We start from the raw sequence: 18,949 nt of genomic DNA on the forward strand, positions 1-18,949 counted from the left end.
GATAGACACAAAAAGAGAAGGGTTTCGACCCCAAACGCCACCTACTCCTTTTCTCAAGAGAAGTTGTCCGACCCGCTGAGCGACTCCAGTGTTTTGTGTATATCTTTGGTTTAAACCAATATTTGCAGATAGAAACGTAGAAACCAAGAAATTAGGTGCAGGAATAGGCATTTGGCCCTTCGAGCCTGCACCGCCATTCAAATACTTACAAAATTGGGTTGGACCTAGATGGCGATGTTAGGGAATCCAGGACAAGGGGTTCGGCCCTTCGAACTTTTTTCATGCAGAGAGTGGTGAATCTCTGGAACTCTCTGCCACAGAGGGTAGTTGAGGCCAGTTCATTGGCTATATTTAAGAGGGAGTTAGATGTGGCCATGGCTGATCAGCCTTTGAATGGCCAATGGCCTCAGTTTCTATGTTTCTATCATGGCTGATCATCCAACTCAGTATCCCGTACCTGCCTTCTCTCCATACCCACTGATCCCCTTAGCCACAAGGGCCACATCTAACTCCCTCTTAAATATAGCCAATGAACTGGCCTCGACTACCCTCTGTGGCAGAGAGTTCCAGAGACTCACCACTCTCTGTGTGAAAAAAGTTCTTCTCAGGGAATTGTGTTTAAGTAGGAACTGCAGATGCTGGAAAATTACAGGTAGACAAAAGTGCTGGAGAAACTCAGCGGGTGCAGCAGCATCTATGGAGCGAAGGAAATAGGCAACGTTTCGGCACGAAACGTTGCCTATTTCCTTCGCTCCATAGATGCTGCTGCACCCGCTGAGTTTCTCCAGCACTTTTGTCTATCTGCAGATCATTGGAACGCAATCGAGAACAGAAGATATGCATAAATGCTGGAGTAACTCGGCGGGTCGGGCAGCGTCTTCGGAGAGAAGGAATAGTCGACATTTCGGGTCTGGACCCTTGCTCAGACACGTTGCCTATTTCCTTCGCTCCATAGATGCTGCTGCACCCGCTGAGGTTCTCCAGCACTTTTGTCTACCTTCGATTTTCCAGCATCTGTAGTTCCTTCTTAAACCGGTGATTCTCTTAATTTGTCGACATTTTGAAGAAGGGTCTTGACGGGCTGAGATACTCCATCCAGCGTTTTTGTGTGTTTTTGCTGAAAATTCCAGCACCTCCGTGATTTTTCAGTCTCTGCTTTCAGTCTCTGCTTACATATTTTTCAGTCTCTGCTTTCATCAACTCAAACCGTCTGGTTCTCTCAGCGAATTCAATTGAGACATTCACGTTTACAATAGTTTTTTAAAACCTATAGTTTTTTAAAACTAGTTTTTTTTTAAACCTATAGTTTTTTAAAACCTATTGTCAGGAGTGGGATTCGAACCCGCGCCCTCAGTTGAGGACCAGAATACCCGCGTTCTAACGGAAGGAATTCACTCCTTGAGTCTGGCGCCTTAGACCACTCGGCCACCCTGACAGCCTTGCGGGATCATCTTTACATTGGTAGAAGCAAAGATCTGTGGGTAGAGGCCGCTTGCTGTCCAGCATTGCTTTTGCTGTCCCCATAATAAATCGAACACAGACACAAAATACTGGGGTAACTCAGCGGGGCAGGCAGCCAACGTCTCCGGTTAGGAATGGGTGACATGTCGGGTCGACTCCCTTCTTCAGACTGATTCAGGGGAGAGGGATATACAGAGATAAGGAAGTGTAAGGTGTGAACAGGTTCAAGTTCAAGTGAGTTTATTGTTATGTGTCCCTGTATAGGACAATGAAATTCTTGCTTTGCTTCAGCACACAGAACATAGTAGACATTGACTACAAAACAGATCAGTGTGTCCATATACCATTATATAAATATATACACACATTAATTAATAAACTGATGAAGTGCAAATAACAGAAAATGGGTTATTAATAATCAGAGTTTTTCCGAGCCAAGTTTAATAGCCTGATGGCTGTGGGGAAGTAGCTATTCCTGAACCTGGTCGTTGCAGTCTTCAGGCTCCTGCACCTTCTACCTGAAGGTAGCGGGGAGATGAGTGTGTGGCCAGGATGGTGTGGATCCTAAATGATACTGCCAGCCTTTTTGAGGCAGCGACTGCGATAAATCCCCTCGATGGAAGGAAGGTCAGAGCCGATGATGGACTGGGCAGTGTTTACTACTTTTTGTAGTCTTTTCCTCTACAAGGCGCTCAAGTTGCCGAACCAAGCCACGATGCAACCGGTCAGCATGCTCTCTACTGTGCACCTGTAGAAGTTAGAGAGAGTCCTCCTTGACAAACCGACTCTCCGTAATCTTCTCAGGAAGTAGAGGCGCTGATGAGCTTTCTTGATAATTGCATTAGTCAAAGGGGACGGACATGCATCTTGTGTTTTTATGCATCCGGCGTTGTTGCTGGCGGTGGGATGAAGGAACGGATCACAACAGCGCCGGCTGCAGGAGTATTCTCAGCGAGGGTTGGGAGTCAATGTGAACGAACACGGGAGGCCGGCGGCTGCCGGTCTGGGAGCCTGGCCCGTGGACTATATTAATGAAAATAAAGTTTGGAGCGGAGAGGAGCGGTGTATTGATTGAAATGCTACTTCAAATGGCAATAGACAATAGACAATAGGTGCAGGAGTAGGTCATTCGGCCCTTCGAGCCAGCACCGCCATTCAATGTGATCATGGCTGATCATCCTCAATCAGTACCCCGTTCCTGCCTTCTCCCCATATCCCCTGACTCCGCTATTTTTAAGAGCCCTGTCTAGCTCTCTCTTGAACGCACCCAGAGCACCTGCCTCCACCGCCCTCTGAGGCAGAGAATTCCACAGACTCACCACTCTCTGTGAGAAAAAGCGCCAAAGACCGGGTTCTATCCTGCCTACGGGTGCTGTCTGTACGGAGTTTGTACGTTCTCCCTGTGACCGCGTGGGTTTTCTCCAGGTGCTCTGGATTCCTCTCACACCCCCAAACGCATGGGGTTTGAAGGTTAATTGGCTTTTGTGAATTCTAAAGAAGGGTCTCGACCCGAAACGTCGCCTATCCATGTTCTCCAGAGTTGCTGCCTGGCTCGCTGCGTTACTCCAGCACTTTGTGTCAATCTTCGGTTTAAACCAGCATCTGCAGTTCCTTCCTACACGAGTTCTTTCAATGGATAGATTGGTCGTGTGGCCTAATGGAGAAGGCGTCTGATTCCGGTAGCGAAAGTCGGGAGAATCAGAAGACTGCAGGTTCGAGTCCTGCCACGATCGGCTGCAATGCACAGCATTTTCTTTTGTTTGTTTTGGACAGAGAAAGTCTCAGACAGACATTTCCCAATTCAGTCATTCAGCACCGGTTGGGTACTTGGCCAGCGTGGACCAGTTAGACAATAGGTGCAGGAATAGGCCATTAGGCCCTTCGAGCCAGCACCACCATTCAATGTGATCATGGCTGATCATCCACAATCCCCGTTCCTGCCTTCTCCCCATATCCCCAGACTCCGCTATCTTTAAGAGCCCTATCTAGCTCTCTCTTGAAGGTTTCTAGAGAACCGGCCTCCACCAGGCAGAGAATTCCACAGACTCACAACTCTCTGTGTGAAAAAGTGTTTCCTCGTCTCCGTTCTAAATGGCTTACCCCTTATGCTTAAACTGTGGCCCCTGGTTCTGGACTCCACCAACATCGGGAACATGTTTCCTGCCTCTAGCGTGTTCAAACCCTTAACAATCTTATATGTTTCTATAAGATACCCTCTCATCCTTCTAAACTACAGAGTGTACAAGCCCAGCCACTCCATTCTCTCAGCATATGACAGCCCCGCCATCCCGGGAATTAACCTTGTAAACCTACGCTGCACTCCCTCAATAGCAAGAATGTCCTTCCTCAAATTAGGGAACCAAAGATGCTGAGACTCAAGCGTCTGTTTCTGTGCTGTTTGGCATTCTATATCTATGTCTATGACATATTCCTGTTTATTAAGGAAATTACCATGCCAAATACAATACATTTGTATGACGGAACTGGGCAGATGCTGATTTAAACCGAATATAGACACAAAAAGCTGGAGTAACTCAGCGGTTTAGACAGCATCTCTGGAGGTGGACAAAAATGCTGGAGAAACTCAGCGGGTGCAGCAACATCTAGGCAGCGAAGGAAATGGGCAAGGTTTCAGGCCGAAACCCTTCTTCAGACTGGTTGACGGAATAAGCGACGCTTCGGATCGAGACTGCTAGTCAGGAAAAAGGGGATATATTGGAATATATTTCATCCATTTATTCTACATAGCTCCATATTGCCGTCTATATCTCTCGCTTCAATTTCCCCTGCCTCTCAACCTGAAGAAGGGTCCCGACCTGAAACCCTCACATATTCCTTTTCTCCAGAGATGCTGCCTGACCCGCGGAGTTACTCCAGCTTTTTGTGTCTATCTCCGGCACAATAAAGTATAATTGAGTCACTGAATAATTGAATGAACGGAGGTGGGTCAGTGCTGGAAAAATGAGTTTCAGGCAAAAACGTAGCTCTGCCCTTGACTTTCAAAGTACTCAGAGTCTTGTTGCCACTGATTTGAAGCTCTCACGTTGTGGTCAATAACTGCCGACAAACGTTCCCGGACGCAGGGGGGGGGGGGGGGGGGGGGGGGGGGGGGGGGGGTGGTGGTACGCCTTGTGATTAATGACTGAAGAAAGATGCCCCGAACAAAATTCCGGTCCGCAGAATCTCCGGAGTCGGATTTTGATCTGTTAGAAGTGATTCGCACGCATGCATCTGCCCCGACAGACCCGTTGTTTCTGCCTGCTCTTCCCCACTGAAATCATCTCAATGTATCTCAACTCCTCCTCTTAGAATAAAGGGGAGGCCATTTAAGACTGAGGTGAGAAAAAACGTTTTCACCCAGAGTTGTGAACTTGTGGAACTCCCTGCCACAGAGGGCAGTGGAGGCCAAGTCACTGGATGGATTTAAGAGTCCATCATCCCATTGGCATTTTCAGGATGGCAACAGACCTGCTCGCTGTTCACTCACGTATGGCAACAGACGAGGTGGCCGAGAGGTTAAGGCGATGGACTGCTAATCCATTGTGCTCTGCACGCGTGGGTTCGAATCCCATCCTCGTCGTCACCTGTTGCACACATAGGCCGAAGCTGTTAACGAATTTTGGGACTGTTTCCATGATGACAATTCCGAGATTTTCCATGGAGACGGGGAGAAGGAATGCAGGATCTCTGGAGAGAAGGAATGCGAAGCTGGACACGTTTCGACAAGTCTCTAGAGAACTTAAACTGGTGAATGGTTCACCCAACGGTGGGGCGACTTAAATCATTTTGGGGTGAATGAAACTAGAGGTGTTAATGAAGGATGAATTTATTCACAAAGGAGAATGAGACGAAAATAACTAAAAAATATATAGGAACATTGAGTCGAGGGCGATTTCGTCATTTTTGGAAGACCTTGAGATCTCCTGGTGTGCGGGCTCTGGGAGGAGGGAGGAGGTAAATAGTATGGGGTTGCCTCCCCGCAGACACATTCGGTTGTTGTATCCCCACTTCTGCATGAGGGCTTTGCACCGTCCACCCTTGTCCTCATGCGGTTGAGGCAGCGCAGGACTGACCGTGGCTCTTTCGCTGCCAATGGAAGGGACTCCTCGGGGTATCGTGTCAGTGTGTGGGGTTTTCAATTGATTGTAGGTGTGTCACCCAATACAATACAATACGGTTTTATTCGTCACATTGTACATAAAGTGCAAGTGAAATGAATTTGCCAGCAGCGGTACAATGAGAAAGAACACACAATACACAAATAAAAAATTAACACAAACATCCACCACAGCATTCATCACTGTGGTGGAAGGCACAAAATTTGGTCAGTCTTCCTCCATTTTCCCCCGTGGTCGGGACCTCAACCATCCGCAGTCGCCGCTGCGGGCGTCCAGATGTGCAGACAGGTAAAAGTCCAGGTAAGTCCAGAGCCGGCTCTTCCCCACGGAGACCGCGGCTTTAGGTTGGTGTAGGCCGCAGGCCGGCGGTCGAAGATTTAAAGCACCTATCCAACAGGTGCTGGGGTTATTATCCAGGGGTTGGACTGCATGTAGGAAGCTATTTCTGGATTTTCACCTCTTTGGAGCCTGGACGTGTTGGAAGAGTGGATGACGAGAGTCATCCTCCTGCTTGCTGCCTTCCACTTTTTGAGGAGACTGCTCTTCTGATTGGAGGGGGTGCAATACCACACGGCAGGTACAGGTCGACAACACATGTGGGTTTGAGGGAACCAGAGATGGTTCTTCATGCTGCGTTTAGCACCAGATGCAACGTCTTGGTGTGTGGAGAACGTCCCCACATTCGGCTGGCATATCCGGATGTTTCCCTGATCTGATCCCCATTTAGAGTTGGCCAGCTTTCTCCAGATGTTGTTTCAGGCTCCTATCTTTGCTTCGGGCTTGCTAGCATGGTCTATGTAGCTTAGGGTGCGGCCCAGAGTAACTCCTAGGTATATGTGGCTTGTTTTTTTTTCCTGAGTAGGCTGGACTCTTCCCCATACAGCGAACAGTTAATTTGAGGTTCGCGTCAGGTTCTTGAGGTGGAAGGCGCTAATTTGTGTTTTGTCTGGGTTTGCCCGTAAATGTTTTCGGGCGCAGTCGTTGGTAAGGCCGTCTAACGCTTCAGTGAGGGACTTCAGTGTGTGTGTGTGTGTGTGTGTGTGTGTCTATGTGTGTGTGTGTGTGTGTGTGTGTGTGTGTGTGTGTGTGTGTGTGTGTGTGTGTGTGTGTGTGTGTGTGTGTGTGTGTGTGTGTGTGTGTGTGTGTGTGTGTGTGTGTGTGTGTGTGTGTGTGTGTGTGTGTCTGTGTGTATGTGTCTATGTGTGTGTGTGTGTGTGTATGTATGTGTGTGTGTGTGTGTGTGTGTGTGTGTGTGTGTGTGTGTGTGTGTGTGTCTATGTGTGTGTGTGTGTGTGTGTGTGTGTGTGTGTGTGTGTGTGTGTGTGTGTGTGTGTGTGTGTGTGTGTGTGTGTGTGTGTGTGTGTGTGTGTGAGTATGTGTGTGTGTGTGTGTGTGTGTGTATGAGTGTGTGTGTGTGTGTCTATGTGTGTGTGTCTATGTGTGTGTATGTGTGTATGTGTGTCTATATGTGTGTGTGTGTATGTGTGTGTCTGTGTGTGTGTGTGTGTGTGTGTGTGTGTGTGTGTGTGTGTGTGTGTGTGTGTGTATGTGTGTATGTGTGTGTGTGTGTGTGTGTGTGTGTGTGTGTGTGTGTGTGTGTGTGTCTCTCTCTGTCTCTCTGTGTGTCTCTCCGTGTGTCTCTTTGTGTGTGTGTGCGCGCGCCTCTCTCTCTCTCTCCATTCACACTGTCTTCTGTGTTTCTGCATCTATGTGTTTGTTTCTCTTCTGCCTGTCTATCTCTCTGGTTCTCTGTCCGTTTGTGTGACCCAGTTTCCCCGCCCCATTCTCCCTGTCTGTGTGTCTCCCCCATCCCTCTCTCCTTCTCCCCACTCTCTCCCCCTCTCACTCGCAGCATGCATTTTTCCTTTCCATTCTATTTGTGACTGATCCCTTCTCCCTCTCTCTGACTACCTCTCCCCCCTCTCTGTTTTTCCCTCTGCGTCTCTGAATACATCTGACCATCTCCCCCCTCTCTCTCTGTCCCTGACTATACATTTGTACAATTTTCCCCTCTCCCTGTCTATGAGAATGTCTGACACTGAGATGCGATACTGAGGTCAAGTCAAGTCAAGTTTATTTGTCACATACACATACGAGATGTGCAGTGAAATGAAAGTGGCAATGCTCGCGGACTTTTGTGCAAAAGACAAACAACAAAACAACCAAACAAATTATAAACACAATCATAACACACATATTCGTTTACATAATAAATAATGGAAGGAAAAACGTTCTGTAGAGTTAGTCCCTGGTGAGATAGGCGTTTACAGTCCGAATTGCCTCTGGGAAGCAACTCCTTCTCAACCTCTCCGTTCTCACCGCATGGCAACGGAGGCGTTTGCCTGACCGTAGCAGCTGGAACAGTCCGTTGCACGGGTGGAAGGGGTCTCCCATGATTTTATTTGCTCTGGAGTTGCACCTCCTGTTGTATAGTTCCTGCAGGGGGGCGAGTGAAGTTTCCATAGTGCGTTCGGCCGAACGCACTACTCTCTGCAGAGCCTTCTTGTCCTTGGCAGAGCAATTGGTCATCAGCATACAGGAAACTTCGGGTGCTTGGGTGGATGAGGATGGGTTGGTCGTTCGTGTAAATGTTGAAAACCCCCAATGCCCTAATTTTGCCCACTAATCTCCTATGTGAGACATTATAGGAGGTGCTGGGACCGCAGATATTTACAATATATATATTCATGATTTAGATGAAGGGATTAAAAAATACTCCTGCATCTGTTGTCTATTGTCTATTGTCTATAAGACACAAGCAGGGAAGCACTGGTAAAGAATGTACATCTTTAGACCAAAGTTCTTTGCAAACATGATGCAATGGGATGTCAGCTCTGTTTTATATACTGCTTTATGAATTAAGAACAGTTTTGGTATTCATGTTGAAGGTCTGATTCATTGGACTGGGACACGTTGCAAGAATCACGTGGACATGAATGCCCTGGGGAAGGAGTCTTGTCTGGGAGTTTGACACGTGGACTCTTTCAGCGGCCGGCGACGGTGTGACGGGCTAATCTTGGAATGAGGTCCAAGCGCACATATCTATCTATCGCTGACCAGTTCATGTCAGCTAGGTAAACCATGCTGGCGTCTGCTCGGTGTTCCTGTGCTGGTGAAAATAGTCAGACTGGCGGGCGCAAATCAGGAACAAATCCACCACAACTGCACCATCATTACACCATCCCCGCCAACGCAAGGCACAGCCTCGCAATATAAATAGCGCAAAGTCTACGCTCAGGTACAAGATCTCCTCGCATTATTTGATCCTGAACGGGCAGCGAAGATGAGAAACGTCCTTCTGGTTCTCTTGTCAATATTGCTGCTAGCTCATCCGTTCGCGGAGGGAATTGGTAAAGGCACACTTTGTATACGATCACGATGAGTACATGTGTGAGAGGAGGCAGGAGACAGGAGAATGGGGTTGGGAGGGAGAGATAGATCAGATGATTACTTATCTTGCGGAGTAGACTTGATGGGTCGAATGGCCTTATTCTACTCCTGTCACTGACATTATGACATAGGGCAAAACAACTTTGTGCCTCAAATTTAAACAACTCTCGTCCCACCAGCCGTAATTAGTTGACCGGGGGTGGATTTGAAAAGGTTTACAAGTATAATCGTTCAAAAGTGTATGTCAGGAGTGGGATTCGAACCCACGCCCTCAGTTGAGGACCAGAATACCCGCGTTCCAACGGAAGGAATTGACTCCTTGAGTCTGGCGCCTTAGACCCCTCGGCCACCCTGACATCGATACAGAAACTCCATCACATCCGAAATAAAGAGCTCAACATTCCCCATTGTCCACACGATGAGACGTCGATGGCGGTTTACACAAAGTGCTGGGGTAACTCAGCGGGTCACGCAGCATATCTGGAGAGGACATGGGTAGGTAACGTTTCTGGCGACTGAGTTTGAGGAAGGGTCTCAACTCAAAAAGTCACCTATCCATGCTCTCCAGAGATGCTGCCTGACCAGCTGAGTTACTCCAGCACGTTGTGCCTCTTTTGGCAAACCAGCATCTATAGTTCTTTTGTTAAAGAAGGAACTGCAGATGCTGGAAAAATCGAAGGTCGACAAAAAAGCTGGAGAAACTCAGCATCTGAGGCAGTTTTAGAATAAGGGGTAGGCCATTTAGAACGGAAACGAGGAAACACTTTTTCTCACAGAGAGTGGTGAGTCTGTGGAATTCTCTGCCTCAGAGGGTGGTGGAGGCCGGTTCTCTAGATGCTACAAGAGAGAGCTAGATAGGGATCTTAAAAATAGCGGAGTCAGGGGATATGGGGAGAAGGCAGGAACGGGGCACTGATTTGGGATGATCAGCCATGATCACATTGAATGGCAGTGCTGGCTCGAAGGGCCAAATACTAACACATAAATGACTGAACTAACTTGAAGTCCTGCACCTATTGTCTATTGTCTATGGGGCGAAGGAATAGGTGACGTTTCGGGTCGAGAACCTTCTTCAGACTGATGTGGCGGTGGGAGGGCGGGAGAAGAAAGGAAGAGGCAGAGACAGTGGGCTGTGGGAGAGCTGGGAAGGGGAGGGGAAAGAGGGAGAAAGCAAGGACTACCTGAAATTGGAGAAGTCAATGTTCATACCGCTGGGGTGTAAACTACCCAAGCTAAATATGAGGTGCTCTTTTTATCAGTGAGTGTTACGCGCCTTCGCCAGTATTCATGTGTTGGAAGGAACTGCAGATAATGTTTTACACCGGAGATAGACACAAAATGCTGGAGTAACTCAGCGGGACAGGCAGCATCTCTGGAGAGAAGGAGAGGGCGACGTTTCGGGTCAAGACCCTACTTCAGACTGATATTCCGGGGAAAGGGAAACGCGAGATATAGACGGTGATGTAGAGAGATGTAGAACCATGCATGAAAGATATGCAAACATGTAACGATGGCAAAGGAGACGGGCCATTGTTAGCTGTTTGCTAGGGGAGAACGAGAAGCTGGTGGGACTTGGGTGGGGGAGGGATGGAGAGTGAGAGGGAATACAGCGGTTACTTGAAATGAGGAAAGTCAATATTTATACCTGGAGAAGCTCCAACCTGCGCGCCCCACTGGAAACATGGAACACTGAATTGTAGAAGTTAGTTCAAACTGAAGATAGACACAAAATACTGGAGTAACTCAGCGAGACAGGCAACATCTCTGCAGAGAAGGAATGGGTGACGTTTTGGGTCAGTCTACAGAAGGGTCTCAACCCGAAACGTCATCCATTGCTTCTCTCCAGAGATGCTGCCTGTCCCGCTGAGTGACTCCAGCTTTTTGTGTCTAACATGGAACACTGGGTATTGAGAAGATAGGTAAAGGCTCAATGGAGGAGATGCCGGCGGTTGCGGGAGGGTGGAGCAGCTGGGGAAAGGTGTCAACATATTACCACCCGTGTCGGACAGCGAATTTCAAGCGAGCTTGCTCAGCAGCGCACCACTTGATGAGACGTCGTTGCTGGCGGTGGGGTGAAGGAGCGGATCAAAGCAGCAGGAGTATTCTCAGCGAGGGGTGGGAGTCAATGTGAAAGCAGGAGGCCGGCTATTAATGGGCTTGATCTCCACATCCGTCCGTGGCAATGAATTCCACAGATTCACCTGTCAGTCTTACCGTATCACCTTTGTACGCTCTCAGCTCTCCAGTTAAATCATCCAAGATCTCACTGATCTTCCCGCCCAGTATAAAATTCCCACATCTTCATCTGGCTCTTTAGTTTAGTCCAGTTTAGTTTGGTTAAGTTCAGTTTAGTTTATAGTTTAGTTTAGTTAAGTTCAGTTTAGTTTATAGTTTAGTTTAGTTTAGTTTAGTTTAGTTAAGTTTAGTTTAGCTTATAGTTAAGTTTAGTTTAGTTTAGTTTAGTTTAGTTTAGTTTAGTTTAGTTTAGTTTAGTTTAGCTCAGTTAAGTTTAGTTTAGCTTATAGTTAAGTTTAGTTTAGTTTAGTTTAGCTCAGTTAAGTTTAGTTTAGTTTATAGTTTAGTTTAGTTAAGTTCAGTTTAGTTTATAGTTTAGTTTAGTTTAGTTTAGTTTAGTTTAGTTTAGTTTAGAGATACAGCGTGGAACAGCGTGGGGGGAAAGGGCGTCACGTTGGATTTTTTTGTGGTAAGATGAACGAGGAAAATAATATGGAGAACTGTGGAACTGGTGAAACGACTATAGTGGGGGAAGGGGGGGGGATGGGGAGGGGTGAATGTAAGTAGAAGTTACTTATAGTTAGAGAATTCAATATCCATACCGCTGGGGTGTAGGTTCCCCAAGCGGAATATGAGGTGCTGTTGCTCCAGTTTGTGTGTTACCTCACTCTGGCAGTGGAGGAGGCTCAGGCCAGAATGGTCAGTGTTGGAATGCAAAGGCGAGTTGAAAAGGTTAGCAACCGGGAGATCGCGCATTCCAAGGCGGACCTAGCGTAAGTGTTCATCAGTTCCACCGTTCTCCACCTTGTATCCCCCTTGACATCACACCCTCCCTAACTAACCCCACCCAGCACGGGTGCCAGGGGTTATGGGGAGAAGGCAGGATAATTTGGTTTAAGAGGGAGAGATAGATCAGCCATGATTGAATGGCAGAGTAGACCTGATGGGCCGAATGGCCTAATTCTGCTTCTATCACTTATGACCTTATGGCCAACATTGGGCCCACCATCGACCACCCTGCCTGAGGTCACGTGTGGCTGGCCCTGCTTGGTCCAGGTCTTTTCTCACCTTCACCCACTCCCCTACACTCTACTTTCAGTCTAAAGAAGGGCCCTGGCCCAAAGCATCACACATCCACTTTCCTCCAGAGATGCTGCCTGACCCACTGAGTTACTCCAGCATTTTGTGGCCATCTTTGGATATAAGTGGTAGGTACACCAAAATGCTGGAGAAACTCAGCGGGTGCAGCAGCATCTATGGAGCGAAGGAAATAGGTAACGTTTCGGGCCGAAACCCTTCTTCAGACTGGATATAAATGGTTGTTCATTCAAAGGATGTATCGGCCGTGTGGCCTAATGGAGAAGGCGTCTGATTCCGGTACATAATACTTGGGATGATCAGAAGATTGCAGGTTCGAGTCCTGCCATGGTCGGTTGCAAATACATCTGCCTTTTGTTGTACAATGGACAATGCAGGCAATTGTCACTAGCTCAGATAGGCTTTAGCCATACAGCATGGAAACAGGCCCTTCGGCCCACCGACACCGCACTAGCACGTGGGGCGCCAAGAACATGCGGGACCTGTGAGTGGGGTGGGGGAGGGGGTGCTTTCTAATTTTGTCGGCGTCTTGTGGCGACTCTTTTGTGTACCTCATTGTGGCAATAAAGTCTCTATCTATCCATATGCTGCCTGCCCGACTATCTATCGGTCTGTCTATCTATATAGCTATCTATCTATCTATCTATCTGCCACTACCAATTAACCTAAAAGTCTTTGTAATGTGGCGGAAACCGGAGCCACCGGAGGAAAACCCTCGCGGTCACAGGGAAAACGTACACACTCCACACAGACACCACCGCCCAAAATCATTGCAACACCCGGTTTTCGACGAGGATGGGATTCGAACCCACGCGTGCAGAGCACAATGGATTAGCAGTCCATCGCCTTAACCACTCGGCCACCTCGTCTGTTCCACCTGTCTAAGGTAACATGGTCTGCATGGATGAGTTGGAGCGAATGGCCAGTCTCCGTGCCTTATGTCGCTATGATGATGTGAATCTTTGAAACGCCTCTGGTCATTAAGGGGGTGAATTGAGATGAGGGCAACTGGAAAATGGGCTTGGGGACAAAAACACACCCATGAGCTTTCAGAACACCCTCGAGGGAACGTTTTGGTGATATTTCTAATTTCAAACTTATGCTAGAGTGAAGAACGGTCGCTAGGCCTGGTCCAACCCAAGAAGATGCTGCCCTGCCGTTACTACCCGTAAATAATAGTCCCATATTGTAAGCTGAGCGCAGGTTGGGCCGCAGTTGTGTAGAGAGACACTTCACTTCCAGCAGACTGGGTTTCTGTAATCCACCCACAACCGCGTTAAATCTTCTGTGCTGCCCTCGACCATCACATGGTCGTGTCTACTCTACCATTCCGGTTTATCCATTGGGGGGAAAGTCATTCAGCGCCATTGTGCGATTGGACTCCGAGTCTCTCTCAGGCCAGGAGTACATATGCGGCTCTGATTTTGTAAGCTGAGCGGAGTTTAAGCCGCAGCCCGCTAAAAACACACCACACCGTGGCAAGATTCAAGATTCAAGATTCAAGATAGGATAATGAAATTCTTGCTTTGCTTCAGCACATCAGAATATAGTAGGCATAAATAAATACAGAACAGATCAGTGTGTCCATATACCATTCAATATATATATACACACATAAATAAACAGATAAGAGCTATTAATGAGTTTTGTTTGAGTTGAGTTTACTAGCCTGATGGCTGTGGGGAAGCGGGGCGAAACGTTACCCATTTCCTTCGCCCCATAGATGCTGCCCCACCCGCTGAGTTTCTCCAGCAATTTTGTCTACCTAAATCCTACACATACTAGGGACAATTTTTACATTTACTAAGTCAATTAACCTACAAACCTGACCATCTTTGGAATGTGGGAGGAAACCGAAGATCTCGGTGAAAACCCACGCAGGTCACGGGACCTGTGCACTAAATACAAAGACCCCAGAAATGTAAAAGAAAGCCTTGTTGTGCTTCTCCAACGTTACCTGAGACTATAGGACATGAGAGAAGTTAGGCCATTCGGCCCATCGAGTGCGTTCCGCCATTCCATCATGACTGATATAGATATAGACTAATATACTGATATGATAATTACCTCCTCAGCCCATTTCCCTTGCATTCTCGCCTCTATCGATGACACACTGACTAAATAAGAAACTATTGATCTCCGCTTTAACTTTTCTTAGCTGCCTGACACCAGATATTGACCCAGATCAGATCAGATCTCGCAAAAACGACCCACCTCAAATTATCGGATGCAAGTTGCACGGGTCATTGTCCCAGCCACATTACCACCTGACATCTATCGATCTTCAGCACCCCCCCCCCCCCCCCCCCCCCCCCCCCCCCCCCCCCCCCCCCCCCCCCCCCCTCGCCCCCTGATCTGATCTTGTTAGTTACGAGCAGGTCCAGGAGGGCCTGTATTTATTTTTATTCATTGCCATGAGGCCAAGAAGGATTTGGTAAAGTCAAGAACGCAGGTAAGTTGGAAAACATATCACTTTGGCAGGTAATCAATAGCGGAGTCATGGGATGTGGGGAGAAGGCAGGAACGGGGCACTGATTGGGGATGATCAGCCATGATCACGTTGAATGGCGGTGCTGGCTCGAAGGGTCAAATGGCCTACTCCTGCACCTATTGTCTATTGTCTATTGTCTATTGTGTTCAACAAGACAGCGCTGAAGAAGGGTTTCGGCCCGAAGCGTTGCCAATTTCCTTCGCTCCATAGATGCTGCCTCACCCGCTGAGTTCCTCCAGCATTTTTGTCCAGCTTTAAATAAACATGGATATGTTTTTGAGAGCGCGGAAGGTTGATAACTGTAACGCATTGACCGAGGGGTGGTGGAGGCAGACATTCTCACCACACTTGAGACGACCACTGGAAGTGCTGGCTAATGGGATCGCGGCAGATGGAACGAGAACGCGGCCTTGGAAATTGTGAGGTTTTTGTCAGTCTCCCTACCTGCTTCCACTACCTGCAACCTCCGGCAACCACCTGCAACCTCCGGGAACCGCACGGAAACCTTGGGTGGGGAGCAAAGTCTCCAGAGGTTGCCGTTCAGGTTTCCTAAGTGGGACAGGGACATAATAACAGTTCCCATATCCGTGTTGAAGATCTTATTCATTGGGCTTGGACACGTTGCAAGAATCACGTTGACATGAATGCCCTGGGCAAGGAGTTTTTGTCTGGGAGTTTGACACGTGGACTCTTTCAGCGACTGGCGTCGGTGTGACCGGCTAATCTTGGAATGGGGTACAAGCGCGCTTATTCATTACCAAAGATCCTATCCATATATAGCGGATGCCAGCATTATTTACCTCGCTGACATGAACCGGTCGGTAATACACAGGGATCCTATGGTGGCCGATTAGGAAAAGGGGAGATGCAACGAGACCTGGGTGTTATGGTTCACCAGTCATTGAAAGTAGGCATGTAGGTGCAGCAGGCAGTGAAGAAAGCGAATGGTATGTTAGCATTCATAGCAAAAGGATTTGAGTATAAGAGCAGGGAGGTTCTACTGCAGTTGTGCAGGGTCTTGGTGAGACCACACCTGGAGTATTGCGTACAGTTTTGGTCTCCTAATCTGAGGAAATGCATTCTTGCCATAGAGGGAGTACAGAGAAGGTTCACCAGACTGATTCCTGGGATGGCAAGACTTTCATATGAAAAAAGAAGACTGGATAGACTTGGCTTGTACTCGCTGGAATTTAGAAGATTGAGGGGGGATCTTATAGAAATTTACAAAATTCTTAAGGGGTTGGACAGGCTAGATGCAGGAAGATTATTCCCGATGTTGAAGAAGTCCAGAACAAGGGGTCACAGTTTGATAAGGGGGAAGACTTTTAGGACCGAGATGAGAAAATCATTTTTTAGGCATTTTTTAGTGGTGAATCTGTGGAATTCTCTGCTACAGAAGGTAGTTGAGGCCAGTTCATTAGCTATATTTAAGAGGGAGTTAGATGCGGCCCTTGTGGCTAAAGGGATCAGGGGGTATGGAGAGAAGGCCGAATGGCCTACTCCTGCACCTATTTTGTATATTTCTATGTTTCTATATATGATCTCTGTTTATTACGGACCGGTTCATGTCAGCTAGGTGAACCATGCTGGCATCCGCTCAATGTTCATGAGCCAATGAGGCATGGTCAGTCTGGCGGGCGCCTCCTGAAATAAATCAACCATCATTACACCATCCCCCGCCTCACAATATATAAGGAGCAAAGTCTACGCTCAGGTACAGATCCCCTCGCAGTATCTGATCCTGACCGGGAAGCGAAGATGAGAACCGCCCTTCTTTTTAGCTTTACAATATTGCTGCTGGCTCACCTATTCGCGGGAGCAACTGGCAAACGTAAGTAAGATGTTCCCGGAGGTTTTTGTCAGTCTCCCTACCTGCTTCCACTACCTGCAACCTCTGGCAACCACCTGCAACCTCGGAGAACCGCACGGAAACCTTGGGTAGGGCGCAAAGTCGCCAGAGGTTTCCGTTCAGGTTTCCTAAGTGGGACAGGGGTATAAGGGTGGACATTATCAGACACAGGCACATATAAATCCTGGCTTCCGACAGGTGCTGGGATAATATGTTTGTACTGAGCACTCAGAACCAAGGATTAAATCTCAAAGTACCACCAGGCGCGAATTGTGACTGCCCGTCTTAGTGATCATTGATAAATTAGAAACAATCGCTGATTCTGAGACTATTGTTTTTTAAACGGGGGCAAAATTGGTTCAGTAAGGAATGTTTAAGGGTTGAGATCACTCTAAAGCAATAGTATGAGGTCACGGACAGAACTGGTGGCCAAATAAGAATAATATATTAAACATGCGCCTTATTTAAGAATAAGGGGTAAGCCATTTAGAACGGAGACGAGGAAACACGTTTTCTCACAGAGAGTGGCGAGTCTGTGGAATTCTCTGCCTCAGAGGGCGGTGGAGGCAGGTTCTTTGGATGCTTTCAAGAGAGAGCTAGATAGAGCTCTTAAAAATAGCGGAGTCAGGGGATATGGGGAGAAAGCAGGAATGGGGTACTGGGATTGGGGATGATCAGCCATGATCACATTGAATGGCGGTGCTGGTTCGAAGGGCCAAATGGCCTACCCCTGCTATTGTCTATTGTCTATATAATTTATTTAAAATATGTTTTTATATTATCCTCAAAGGAGTGCCTCCCTCTCTCTTAATGCAGAGAATGTATCCCAGTTAAAGATCTTGGAACTGTCTCAAAATAGTTCCTTCTTTGCTGAGATTGCCCTAATTCTATCCAACCGTGGTTTTAAGAGCTCGCTATCAATTGAAACATGTTTTCTAACCTGCTCTGACCTGAAAAATAAAGGTTATTTTCCATCGCTACACGCAATGAGTGTCCTGTGTACTGCCTCATTTATGTGGCTGCCATTCTCGTGGTCTTACAAAAGTCGAATCCAACATCAAGCCATATTCCACTATCCATTGACATTCTGCTGGCTATGTGCAACTTTCCTTGGCCCTGTGCAGAAGATATCTAAATCTAAATATCTAAAATATCAGTAGAGGTGGATGAGGTCTGAGTACTTGGTCCACATCCAGTTCCATGTCTAAGCATTGGCCGTTAGAATTGGCATGTTATCTACAAACGATCCTCTCTCTTGCTTAGGCAAAAATGCTGGAGAAACTCAGCGGGTGAGGCAGCATCTGCGGAGCGAAGGAAAAGGTGACGTTTCGGGTCGAGACCCTTCTTCAGACTGATGTGGGGGTGGTGAGGGCGGGAGGAAGAAAGGAAGAGGCGGAGACAGTGGGCTGTGGGAGAGCTGGGAAGGGGAGGGGAAAGAGGGAGAAAGCAGGGACTACCTGAAATTGGAGGTCAACGTTCATACCGCTGGGGTGTAAACTACCCAAGCGAAATATGACGTGCTGCTCCTCCAATTTATTGTGGGACCATGGAGGAGGCCCAGGACAGAAAGGTCGGATTCTGAATGGGAGGGGGGGTTGAAGTGCTGAGCCACATATCAGTCTAGACCCGAAACGTCACCTTTTCCTTCGCTCCATAGATTCTGCCCCACCCGCTGAGTTTCTCCAGCATTTTTATCTCCCTTCGATTTTTCCAGCATCTGCAGTTCCTTCTTAAACAACTGTCTAGGTTAGTCCATTCCCTATTAATATCTATATTTCAATCTTCAACATCACATTGCCTAATGCAGGCGGCCTTTCCTTCGGACCTTTAAGAAATGCAAACATTTTACTATCACTAATTTGCATTCATTTGGTTCGAATCTTGAGCAAGGAGTTGGGTGATGAAGATGCTATGAGTCACCGGTTGACATGTCCTCCGCATTGCACACACCATTTTACCCAACGCTTCCTCAGTTCCTCGCGGCTCCTGCACATAAAATGAATGACCACTGTTGATTCAACTTTTATTTTGTGTGTCTTGCAGCTAAGTGCGACCGGACAAAAGGCGCATGTTGGGATGAGTGCCCCAAAGACTTTAAGCAAATCGGAATTTGCGATGCCAAACAAAAATGCTGCGAATCACCTTTTATATAAAGTGTGTATCAATAAATATCCCTTATAACGTGTGTATGAAATATTACAGATGCATTATCACAGCTTCGCCTCTTACTGCTGCTCTTTGGAATTAACCTATTCGATGTTGTTTATCAGGAAAGAAGCAAGCATAGGGAACAAGTGTCAGTGCATA

General features: G+C 47.5%; 6 non-coding genes across 6 annotated transcripts; 3 read left to right on the top strand and 3 right to left on the bottom strand.

The window, feature by feature from the left end:
* Positions 1–1,321: 1,321 nt before the first annotated feature.
* Positions 1,322–1,435, bottom strand: trnal-caa (transfer RNA leucine (anticodon CAA)). The gene is made up of 2 exons: positions 1,398–1,435; positions 1,322–1,367 (listed from the first exon to the last, which is right to left on the bottom strand). It is a non-coding gene; the product is annotated as a tRNA-Leu (tRNA).
* A 1,669-nt stretch (positions 1,436–3,104) lies between these two features.
* trnar-ccg (transfer RNA arginine (anticodon CCG)) lies at positions 3,105–3,194 on the top strand. The gene is given in 2 exon segments: positions 3,105–3,141; positions 3,159–3,194. It is a non-coding gene; the product is annotated as a tRNA-Arg (tRNA).
* Positions 3,195–4,959: 1,765 nt separating this feature from the next.
* On the top strand, positions 4,960–5,041 carry trnas-gcu (transfer RNA serine (anticodon GCU)). Its single transcript has one exon. It is a non-coding gene; the product is annotated as a tRNA-Ser (tRNA).
* A 4,170-nt stretch (positions 5,042–9,211) lies between these two features.
* Positions 9,212–9,325, bottom strand: trnal-caa (transfer RNA leucine (anticodon CAA)). Its single transcript has 2 exons — positions 9,288–9,325; positions 9,212–9,257 (listed from the first exon to the last, which is right to left on the bottom strand). It is a non-coding gene; the product is annotated as a tRNA-Leu (tRNA).
* Positions 9,326–12,545: 3,220 nt separating this feature from the next.
* Positions 12,546–12,636, top strand: trnar-ccg (transfer RNA arginine (anticodon CCG)). Its single transcript is given in 2 exon segments — positions 12,546–12,582; positions 12,601–12,636. It is a non-coding gene; the product is annotated as a tRNA-Arg (tRNA).
* Positions 12,637–13,089: 453 nt separating this feature from the next.
* Positions 13,090–13,171, bottom strand: trnas-gcu (transfer RNA serine (anticodon GCU)). The gene has a single exon. It is a non-coding gene; the product is annotated as a tRNA-Ser (tRNA).
* Between the last annotated feature and the right edge of the window lie 5,778 nt (positions 13,172–18,949).

Source organism: Leucoraja erinacea, chromosome 39, assembly GCF_028641065.1.
Source record: "Leucoraja erinacea ecotype New England chromosome 39, Leri_hhj_1, whole genome shotgun sequence".
Classification (NCBI taxonomy): Eukaryota; Metazoa; Chordata; class Chondrichthyes; order Rajiformes; family Rajidae; genus Leucoraja; species Leucoraja erinaceus.